This window comes from Lissotriton helveticus, chromosome 2_1 (assembly GCF_964261635.1).
Source record: "Lissotriton helveticus chromosome 2_1, aLisHel1.1, whole genome shotgun sequence".
Taxonomy (NCBI): Eukaryota; Metazoa; Chordata; class Amphibia; order Caudata; family Salamandridae; genus Lissotriton; species Lissotriton helveticus.
The window spans coordinates 100,169,725-100,181,269 of record NC_136059.1 but is presented as its reverse complement, the minus strand read 5'-3'; the positions used below and the strand labels follow the sequence as shown (position 1 = coordinate 100,181,269).

At 48.9% G+C, this 11,545-nt stretch overlaps 1 non-coding gene across 1 annotated transcript; it reads left to right on the top strand.

The window, feature by feature from the left end:
- The first annotated feature begins 403 nt into the window (after window positions 1–403).
- LOC144820542 (U4 spliceosomal RNA) lies at window positions 404–543 on the top strand. The gene has a single exon (XR_013607834.1). It is a non-coding gene; the product is annotated as a U4 spliceosomal RNA (small nuclear RNA).
- The last annotated feature ends 11,002 nt before the right edge of the window (window positions 544–11,545 follow it).

Here is an 11,545-nt window from a genome sequence, read left to right as displayed (position 1 = left end):
CCGGTACGGCTCGCTTCTTCCCATGGGTTTCCCGCGCTGGGCGGTCCGGGCTTCTAGGGGGCGGGGTGCCGCTTGTCCTCGCGTTTTCTAGCTCTGCCTCTGCGGGGGCGTGGCCACGTCCGCCTGGTGGGCTCTCTGTTCCTCCGTGGCTGTGTGCGGCTTCGCTGCTCTGCTGGTTCTCTCCTCTGTCTGGGGTGCGTCTTTCTTCCCGACCTCCAGGTAGTAGTTCTGTGTGCTCCCTCTCGCTTCTAGTGGCACTACGTGTCTTCTGTGTCTGGTGGGGGAGTCCTTGTCCGTTTTCAGGCTTCCTGCCCTGGGGTTGGCTTTGAGTCTTGGTTTTCTAGTTAGGGTACTCCTGTGTGTGCTCCAGTGGCGCAGTCAGGTTGCTCCCTGTGTTTTTTTCTGCTTTGTGCAGTGGCAGTCTCGTTGCCAATGAGGTTTAACAGAGGCATGATTATTGCTTATTGAGAACTTTACCCAATACCTCGTCATGGAGACTTGAAATATAGTCGAAATGACAATTTTTGATTGTCTCTTCAGAGACTGAAAGTGCCTGGCTGATTGTGAGTTCGGGCCGCACCTGGTGCGGCTGCATTTTTCAGTTGCCGTTTTCTCTATGCGCAGGTTCGATTCCTGTTGTGTTCTTTGTGCCTTGTTTTCCTTATGAGCCCGTTGGTTTTGGTCTTAGCCTCTTGCTTACGAGACTATGTGTCCACGAATGGGGCTGTAGGCATTGCTGATTTGTTTTGGTACATTTGCCCTCATGTTGCATGGGCCTGTCTTCCTTCCAGGGTCGATTCGACGAGTGCTGTGTGGTCTGGATTGCCGGATGGCCTTAGGCGCTGCATTAGGGCTCGCTCTCTTGGATTCCTGGGTTCTTGTCTCCCTTCTGTCTGATCTTTCCCTGTTTGGTGTGGCCGTGCCTACCTGGTTGCCCCTTTTTTCTCATCTGCTCTTGGATCTGGTCCAACGGCTCAGTGATCTGGTGCTTCTGCTGCAGTTGCCTGCTTCAGCTCTTGGTCTTGGGTTCGTCTCCCGGAGGGTCCACTCGGCCTTTCATCCATTGGGGTCAATAGACATGTGTCCCTTTGTGTTGGATGACTATATTCTTCTGTTATTTCTGCAGCCTTGTTGCCCCGTTTTGGAGTTGAATGTGTGCTTTATTGGGATGGGCCTGGTTGGTGCCTGGATGGTGATTGCCCGGGATTTCCAGGTGCTGTACGCTGCCATGGTGCTGTAGCTCTGTGGGGCGCCTTGGGCTTCTGTACACAGACCTCCACGGGACAGGGATTTTACTCCTGCTGATTCTTTCAGCTGTATCCTGTGTTGATTCCGGGGTCTGTGGGAACCTGCATGTCTGATAAGGGTGGTCCTCTGTTTGCTCCTGTTTTTCCTTCTCAGGCTGCTCCTGTAGTCTCCGGGTGGGCTTTGGCGTCTGCTCCTGTTCCTGCGTCTGCTCCTGTTCCTGCTGTCTGGTTTTCTTGCCTTGGACCGGCCAACGTCCCTTGCACCCTCCTCCTCGTCGTGTTGTCACGCTTCTCGGCTGGTGCATGTGGTTCGTGTTCACTTCTCCAGCCTCATTTCTGGGGGCTCTGGTGATACAGTGGTGTACTGTGTTGTGTTCTCCGCACGCGCCCGTGCTCATGTTGTGACATGTATTGCCTGGGTTTTTTTTCCTGGATCTCTGCTGATACAGCATAGTGTGCGAGGGTACTCGATGGATTTGGTCCCGGTTCTCTGTATTGGGGTACAGGCGTGACTTGTTCTGCTTTCTGTCCATCTTTTGTTTTTATTTGCATTGTCTCCCCGAGTGGGACGGACTGTTGTGTGCCCCGTGCACTCCTTGCCGCTGGTTTCGGGCGTTCCTGGCTGATTGAGTCCGGTCCCGCGTGCTGTGGCTCTGTGGTTGGTCTCCTCCTTTGGGTGTCTGTCGGCCTTCGTCTGGTATTCTGTGGCCCCCGGCTGTTCATGTCTGGGTTGTCTACCCTGTTGGGGCCCTTCCGTGGGGTGGGTTTTAGGCTCCTTGGGCCTGGGTGCCTAGTGGTGCTTGCCCGGTCTGTCCATTGGGGGTCCCCGTCTGGTTGGTCCTGGTGTTCTGTGGGGTTTCCCTCCTTCACCTGTTCCTGTGGGTGTCTCTTCTCTTGCCCTGGTGGCCCCCTTCCTGCCCTGTCTGCCCGTTCGGCCATTGGTCTTTGTGTTCTGGTCTCCCCTTCCCGGCCTGTGCGGCATGCATGGGTTCCCGATCTGTGCTGGGTCAGTTGGTATGCTTTTTGGCGGATTTCTCGTCTGCCTTCTGTTGACCGTTTCTTGGCTTGTTTTTGCCCCTGCCCCGCGGGGCTTTTTGTTGCTCTCCTGGGCGGTTCTTCCCTGCCTCGTTTTCCGGGGGCTTTGCGGGCTTGCCTTGGTCGCTCTCTTCCGGTTCCCTGCCTTCTTTTCCGGGCTCGCTGCTTCGAGCCTGGGCTTGTTTTCCTGGCCGGGATCTTTGTCCTGTTGGGGGGGCTCGCCTGAGTGCTTCCCATTTCTGCTCCTGCTGATGGTGGCTCTGGCCCGTGTTGTGCCTCTGTGGGCACTGGCTCACTCGGGTCTGGGTGTGTCCCCGGTGCTTTCTCACCGGCGCTCCCTGTGCGGTTTGGATCCTGTGCTGGGTCCTACCGGCTCGGGTTTGGTCCCTGGGGGTGTTGGCATTTCTCGGGCTTTTTCCGCCCGGCTCTTCTGTCTTCTCGCCTTTGGTGGGTTGCTGCCTGTGGCCTTGCCCCTGTGTCCGCTCCAGTTCCGGTCGGTTCTCCGTTGTTCGGCTGGTTCATCCTGGTGTGTCTTTGGCCTCCTGGGTGTTGGCCTCTGCGGCGCATTTTTGCTTGTGGAGCGTTGCGGGGTGGTTTGCTTGTCCCCTGTGCTGGGCTGTCTCTCTTGTTCATTCTGCATTCCCCTTCCTTCGGGGTTCGTTGTGCTTTCTTGTGCCTATGGTCCCCTGGTGGGTGTTTGCCTTCCTGTCTGGGGCTTGGCTTTGGTCCTGGTCCCCTTCGGTGCCCTTGATTTCGGGGGCGCTTGTTGTGGTTTCCTGTGGCCTCCGGGTCTCCTTTGCCTTGCACCTGCCTGGGCTTTGTTGTCCCTGGGCTCTATTGTCGCTGTTGCGCTCCCGTCCGGGGTTCCTTTGGGCGTCTGTGGTCCGTTTCCCGCCTGCTTCTCCTTGTTGGTGGGGTTTGGGTGTCCTTGATTTTGCTGTTCGGGTGGGGTGCTGGTTTCTCTTCTTGCGCCTCCGTCCGTTCTTGCGGCACCTACCGGTCTGGGTTGGTTCCATCTGGTTCCTTTGCTTCTGCCCTTGTTTTCCTCCGGTCTTGGTGAGTTTTGTTTTCTTCTCCCCTCTGGTCTTTGGTTTGGAGGTGGTTCGGCTCTCTCGCTGTTGGTGGTCCACCGTACAGTGTTGCTGGGCTTTGGTCGGACTGTGTCTCTTGCTGCTGTGGCTTTTTCGTTGGGTCACTGTGGTGGGGTTGCCCTCAGTTTTCCTTGGTTCCTATGGGGCCCTGGTGTCTCATATCCTGTTTGGGTTTTTGCTCCCCTCTCGCTTTGTGCTGTCCTTAGGCGGTCTTGGCGTGTTTGGCCCTGCTTGCTGCTCTCTGTTTGTGGGCCTGTTTGCTGTTGCTTTGGCTCCGTGCAGTCTTGGGCTGTGCTTTCTCTGTCCTCCTTGGTCAGTTCACTTTTTCTGGGGGCACTTCGTGTCTCGGGGGTCCGGGTGTGGAAAAGTAAATTTTGCCATGTTCTGTGTCTCTACGTGTCATCCATCATATGTTATGCGTGCATGACCAATATGCGTATGTTATTCCCCATGTCCGATTCAAGACGCAATTACAGTTGTGTCCTCCTCTAGTATGCCAGTTTCCAGTCCTCGTGAATACTACGAATATCAGGCCTATGTAAAGCTACGTTGCCACGTTTCTCAGTGTGCACGTTATTTCATTATAAAGTCCCCGTTTCTAGGCCTCAAAAGGGCCTGGACACCAGATTCAGCTCCTGTCTCCTGAAGCCTTGCTGAGGAGCGATCCAGCCCCCACCTGTATCCTCGACCTTCCACTTACTTCCTGCCTCGCAGTGCCCGGTGCAGCTTGGCTCTGCCTCTGAGTCTGCCAAGACTATGTTATGATTCCAGTTATCAGTTTAGTCCTCCTTCTCTGCATTCCTAAGCTACTGAACTACATCAATAGTTTCCGTCATTGTCTAGCCTATGCGGCTCCATGTTAAGAGAAATACTGTATTTAATGGTCATTTAATATTCTTCATCACGCACTATATGTAGAATAAATGCATGCTCCAGTCTTAGAGTCAGTTAGCTTTTCCCCTCATGACTTCTAGTTTATATCAACATGTTCCCTAAACATCAGATACTAGATAGGGTTTAGGTACATGTCGCTCCGACCCTCCAGACTTTAGTCTCTGCTCCTAGCACAGAGTTCATAGCCCCCAGCTTCTCCTCGTAACACGTCATTGCCAGTTTGCGCGCACCACCAGGTTAGAGGTCCCGGCTCCTTAGGTAGCCCCCTCCTATGTTTCCGCCCATTTATGACGTATTCTGTTACGTTTGCATCACATGTCTATGTATACGCCCTGTTACACCTCCTTCTCACCCTTATCTTTCGCGACTGCTACGCGTCACGCTTCTGCTCCACCCACTGCTACGCCTACTGCAATGTAATGCTATGTGTTTGCGTTATGTATATATGCTCATGTATTGTTATTAAAAGTCAGCGCGCTCATCCCAGACCCAGCCCCAGCAGCTGCTGGGCCCTGTCATCCTATTCCTATGCAGGTTGTCCTGTTCCTGTCCTTATGTTGTATTAAACCTGCAAAAACTCCCACTACCTCGAATCTTGACTCTTATTTATTGAGCTATCTGTTATGATATATGTCTAGTCAAAAATAGGGTATTATTTATTTATTTACCACATAATGGCGCCCGAATAGGGACTTGCCCTTTCCCCACGCGTCGGTGAAGCCACGCCGACCCCCTGACCCTCTGCAGTCGTGACGGAACTCTTCTGCGCAGTGGCAGATATTTCTGCTCAAGTATCCCTCAAGCCCACGGAGGAGACGGAGGAGGCGGTCCAGCATCCAGACGAGACGGTGGAGGAACGCGGCGAGTCCCGACCAGAGCCCAAGCCAAGAGTCCAAGGTCCGAGGTATCCGGAGGTCCACCCGTAACTGAAGTCCGAAGTCCGAAGTTCGTCGTCGTAGCAGTCCAGTCCAGTCCGAGGCCTTCCGTTCTTGCTGCCCGGTGAGTACCGTTACTGGGGTGGTATCTAGACAGGGTCAATTTAATTGACTCTGGTCTGTGGGTTGGTGGTACACAGTCCCACAAACGAAGTGTCCACTTCGGTGGATGCGGGTCCTGACGTGTCTCTTTAAGAGACCGGTAAGTTTCGTACTGTTTCAGCAGTGCATCTAGTTTCTGTTCTAGTCAGTTCTGTTCTCGAGAAATTTCAAGTATTTTCAGGTGGTATTCTGTTCGAACTGTTATTCATAATGTTCTTCATGTATTTTAATGTTGTGGTATGAGTGCGACGTGATTTCGTGTTTTCATTGTGTATTGTATTATGTCCAGATTATAGTCCAGTCATGCCGCTCTTCTCAAAATTACGTCAGTTAAAAACTAGAAAGGGTCTGCTGGAAGCAGCAGTTCCCGTCCCGCCCAGGGACAGTCCAGGTCACTTTATGTATCAGAAGCATGGCATAAGCGCCATATTGTATCTAGATTTATGGGTAGAGTATACCAAACAGTTAGAAGAAAAGTATAGATGGCCCGTATCGGGTACATGGGATGCCGAATGCATCATGCGAGTAGAGGAAGCATTATGGAAAAAGAAAGCCAGACAATCACAGAAAGACGCCATCGAGTTATGGCGCAAAGAAGCTCATAGGAGAACTGAAAAAGAAATCAGAAAGTCAGAATTAAGTAGAGAATGTTCAGAACGAGCCCAAGAAAGAGAATTGATCGAGATAGGTGAACAAGTCAAAACTGAACAGAGAGACAGACAGAGGAATGCCCTTATTAAGGGTATGTATCCTCTTCTTGCTGAGGGCTTGCCAAAAGCGACCCCGGAGGCATCCAGTAATTTCCCACCACCGTTAGTTCCGACCAAGCTACGTCACAAACCGACCGCAGCTGATATTTTTTATTTCGTCCTATTTGGACGACACAGTCCCTGAATATGCAAATCCTGTTCGCGCTCCGCCAGTCCCTGTAAATCAGGTAATTCCTGCTCCTCCAGACACCGGGGTGCCCTTAACAGCCCCCCCGGGTCAGCCCGCCATACAAGTCCAGCCCACGTTACAATTACCGACCCTGCCAGGACGAAAAGCATCAGTTGATGATTCTAGTTTAGGGGCCGCAGGAGGAGGTCTTCCTCAAACCCCGCCGCCATACAAGCGTTTATCAGCACTCGAATTACATGCTCAAGCATCACAGCGTACTCCTAAAAATAATAAGTCTGTTGCAGAGATCAGGCAAACCCTTGGCGAATGTGTCTATGACCCAGTTCCAGGCGAGTTTAATATGGTTTTATATTCCGTACGCGTAAGGAGAGTGACCGAGTATCTAGTCACCCTGCCGAATATGAAAGAAGATCTAGACAGGATATATCGTTTCATCCGTACAGGGGATGACCCACAAAGTATTATTGATGCCATGTCTCAAAGGAAAGCCGAGATTCAGCGCATGATATTAAAGTTCTTAATTAACTGTCTGATAAGAGAACAGGATTACCCGTCTAAAGACCCGGAAGAAATGAAAACTCTGACAAAGTGGAGTGATAATATAGCCGAAGGAAAGCACAATACCATTGGTGCCATGGAAAGTATGTACAAGAAAATCCGTAGAGAGATAATAAAGATACACGAACAGCGTAAAGCAGCACAAGTAAGCGAGAAAGAAAGTACCTCTGATCCTGAAGAGGAAGACGACGAGAATACCGCCAGAATAGCGTATGTAGGAAAATCTAGATTTCCAGATCGCCATTTACGTCTAGAACACAAGTCTACTTTCCATCATTCAGCACCAGAACAAGGTTCCCTAGAACAAGTATTTCAAGCTACCGATCACATTCTGAAATCACGAATCGGTTATAGTGAGTTAAGTACTATGCATGAACAGGAACTAGTCCGATCAGCAGTCAGATGGATTACTGATTCTACCACTTTTCCAGACGAAATAGTGGCACAAATGTTTCTGAAAATGCCCCCAGCCGAGCAGCGACTGGTGGGTATGTATATGATTCAGCACCTCATTACTCTGTATGAGGGTCAACATTCTGATCCAGGCCCGTTACATGATATCTTGAACGAGTTACTCCAGTACAAATGGAGAGGCCTAGGTACCGATTTAATTAGTGTCATTCTAGAACAGCGCCACAAATATAGAACATTCTTAAACCCGCATTTTGTTCATGTCTCACCCCCAGAAAGTAAATCATTCTACATAGACAGACAGAATCCGTTACGAGAAGTCCACCCAGTCAGAGGAGCGGGTGGCGAAATGCAGCGAGTGTTTGTATACACTCCAATCACAAAGATGGAACTCCTCGAAATGAAGAAATTAATTCCCTGTCATGACAAAGATCCAGCAGGGTTCCATAGAGAATTAAAAGACATGCTCCGTATGGGAGAATACACTTACCCAGATATCATTAAAATGTTAAAGGTTCTGCTGCCCGCAGGGGTGTATGAAAAGCTAAAGGAAAAAGAATGGGAGGTGGGAGAGAAAAAGATAGATTGGGCAGTCCTAGAAGCAGAAGATAAGATACGTGTACCAGGTACTGGTCTTGGAGAGAAATGTAAAGAATTACCAGAATTATTGATTCAAGTTTTACCCAGATTATTAACAACGAAAAAGGAAGACTGGGATGCAATCTCAGCCTGTAAACAGAAACAAGAAGAAGACATTAGTGATTTTTATTCTAGGTTTGAAAAGTGCTTTAGTATCAACAGTGGTCTCAAGACAAGTAGTGAGTCATACCCTCACCTTTTCGTTACCAAATTAGTCGAGAATTCAAGTCCACCAATTAAAAACCGAGTTCTGAAAGTCGAAAGTACCTGGCAAGCAAATACTCCGTCCCAGATGCTCCAGATGCTCCAGTACCACCAGAATAGAATCAGGGAAGAGCAAGAACACGAAAGAAAACGTATGAAAGACACGAAAATGAAAGTACTAGTTGCACAATCTGTTCCTCAAGACAGTCAGAAGAGGGGTCCGAATCAAGTCAGTCATCCTGCAGCTCCCGTTAAAGGGAACTGCAATTATTGTAAACAGCCAGGTCATTTTATAAATGAGTGTGCAGTTCTGAAACACAACATAGCTACTGGTAAGACTAAAGAAAGACCACGTCCGCCTAGACAGGAACAAGTTTCACAGACTCTTCAGCCACAAAATGCACAACAGACAGTTACAGTACCGCAGCCTATTGCTGCAACACAGCATGTCACATCGCAGATGTACCAGTATGCACAGTCTGAGTATCCAGAGTACCAGCCATATTCATGAAACAGCCTAGAGAGGGAGGTAGGCTTGCCTCTCATCGAGATACCTGTAGATCAAGAAGGTCCCTATGTTCACAGTCAAGTATTAGGGAAAGACCGAAAGTTTTTGATTGATACAGGGGCAAGTAGGACCACAATTAGTCATGCCGAAGTTCCAGGGGCTCCGCTCTCAGGCTCAAGAAATGTTTCCCTTGGATTTTCAGGAAAGCCTATCGTTAATGAGATTTCAAAGCCAGTCACTCTAGAAGTAGGTCCATTGTCCCGCACTACTGATCTGTTACTTACTAAGTCATGTCCAGAAAATCTATTAGGCATTAAAACACTGAAAGAGTTAGGTGCAGTTATATGTTGTTCCCCAGAGGGAATACGATTGTTCCTACGTGACTTTAAGGGTCACTATGTATTACGAGATTTTGATTCTAGGCTGTCTAAAGTTCCGCAGCATTTATGGGCGCAAGGTCCAACTGATGTAGGTTACATGCAAATCACACCCCATCGTGTGACTCTCAAACCAGGTGTAGTGTTACCACGAATCAGGCAGTATAGATTGCCACCTGAGGCTGTAGCAGCCTTATCCAAAATTATAGACGAGCTCATGGCTCAAGGAGTAGTTGTAGAAACTGACTCCAATGTATGTAACTCTCCGATCATTCCAGTCATGAAACGTACTGATCCAAATGCACCCCCAGTATATCGATTAGTGATTGATTTACGGGAACTTAATAAATGTATTATTCCGCAGTACCCAGTTGTCCCAGATATCTCTTCCCTGTTAACTGCTATTGATTCCGAAGCCACGTTCTTCACTGTCATAGACCTCAAGAACGCATTTTTTAGTGTTCCCATCCATCCAGACAGCCAGTTTCTTTTCGGATTTTGTTTAAATGGAAGGAGCTATATGTTTACACGAGCTCCTCAAGGTTTCACAGAAAGTCCTAGTATTTACAGTCAAGCACTTAAGAGACAACTAGATAATATTCACATGCCAACTGACACTGCCCTGCTCCAGTATGTCGATGATCTACTGATCACAGCCCGTTCTGAACGTGACTGCGAGCGAGCGTCACTGACGGTTCTGTATTTCCTAGCCGAGATGGGGCACAAGGTGTCCCCTTCGAAGCTTCAATTCTGTGTCCAGCAAGTGGTCTACTTAGGACACTTACTGTCCAAGAGGGGTAGGCAGTTGACACCAGACCGTATCCAGTTAATAGTGAGTCTTCCTCAGCCCAGGACCCAGAAGGAGGTACGTGCCTTTATCGGCCTTACTTCTTATTGCAGACAATGGATTCCCCAGTATGCATTTCTAGCCAAGCAACTGATACAGTTAACGACACAGGAGGCAGCCGTATCGACTGTTCTCCCTTGGACATCTGAACATACACTTAGTTTCAACGAGTTAAAGAAAGCCCTATGCCAAGCTCCAGTTCTAGCTACACCGAACTACAGTAAGCCTTTTACACTTTTCGTTACTGAACGTGAAGGTACAGCATTATCTGTTCTTACACAAGATCAAGCAGGACAATACAAGCCCTGTGCTTATTTTTCGAGCACACTAGATCCAGTCGCCCAGGCTCTGCCTGCGTGCCTCAAGTCAGTTGCAGCCACAGCACTAGCTATCAGACAAAGTGATTCCATAGTCTTAGGACACTCCTTGACAGTACAAGTCCCACACTCCGTGGAAGTTCTTTTAAACCGAACACAAACACAGCACTTGACAATTGCACGTTTAACAGGTTATGAATTGACACTGTTCCAGCCACACATAGATATTAGACGCTGCAACATCCTGAATCCTGCTACACTGTTACCATCAGTTAGTTCAAATCCTGCCGCACACGACTGTGTGGAAGTAGTCAACATTACGACAAAGCCAAGACAAGACCTGACAGACATTCCGTTACCAGATCCTGACCTGACACTTTATGTGGATGGTTCATGTATGAGAACTAGTACAGGAGAACTAGTCGCCGCGTATGCAGTGACTACTGACACCGAAGTTATTGAAACACACCGTATTGATACCCTGTCCGCTCAAGCAGCAGAGCTAGTTGCTCTGACACAAGCCTGTATACACGCCAAGAACCTGAAAGTTAATGTTTACACAGATTCACGTTACGCATTTGGAGTTGTACACGACTTTGGAGTGCTCTGGCAGGAGAGAGGTTTCATGACCTCTCATGGAACCAAGATTCAGCATGGTCTCCTTATCCAAGCTCTGTTAGATGCAATACATTTACCGACATCTATCGCTATCATGAAATGCAAAGCACATACGAAAGTCACTGACATTATTTCTCAAGGTAATGATCTAGCAGATCGCACAGCCAAGTTTACAGCACAGACTCTAGACAGTCCAGTTAACATGACACACACTCCAGATCTGACTACATGTATGACAGTTAAGGACCCTACTCAAGATGTCATAGATATCCAGTTACATGCTACTCCCGATGAAACCAAGAAGTGGTCTGAACAAGGAGGGGTCCAGACAGATAAAGGATGGGTGACGAAGGGTAGGACCGCATGGTTTCTCCCCGACTCTATGGTTCAAGTCATCATTAATACCGCACATAGTCCAGCACATTTAGGAGAAAAAGCTATGTTAGACAGTATCCAGAACATTTGGTTCAACAAGCATTTACGAGCTGCAGCCAAGCAGAAAGTCCGTACCTGTATGATATGTTGTCAGTTTAATCCAGGTAAAAGTGTCCCGGTGGAACAAGGTGGTTTCCAGCCTCCTGACCACCCTTTTGAGGTCCTCCAGATGGATTATATTCAGATGGAGCGATGTCGAGGTTTCAAGTATGTTCTTGTAGTTGTATGCGCTTTGTCCAGATGGACAGAAGCATATCCAGTCCCAGATTACACAGCCGCGACCACTGCCAAGCAGTTGGTTCGTGAGTTTTTCCCTCGATATGGACTCCCTAGAGTCGTATATTCTGATAACGGTCAGCCATTCTCATCTGAGTTGATGAAGCACGTTTCCCTGTTGTTAGGGTACCAGTGGAAGTTTCATTGTGTA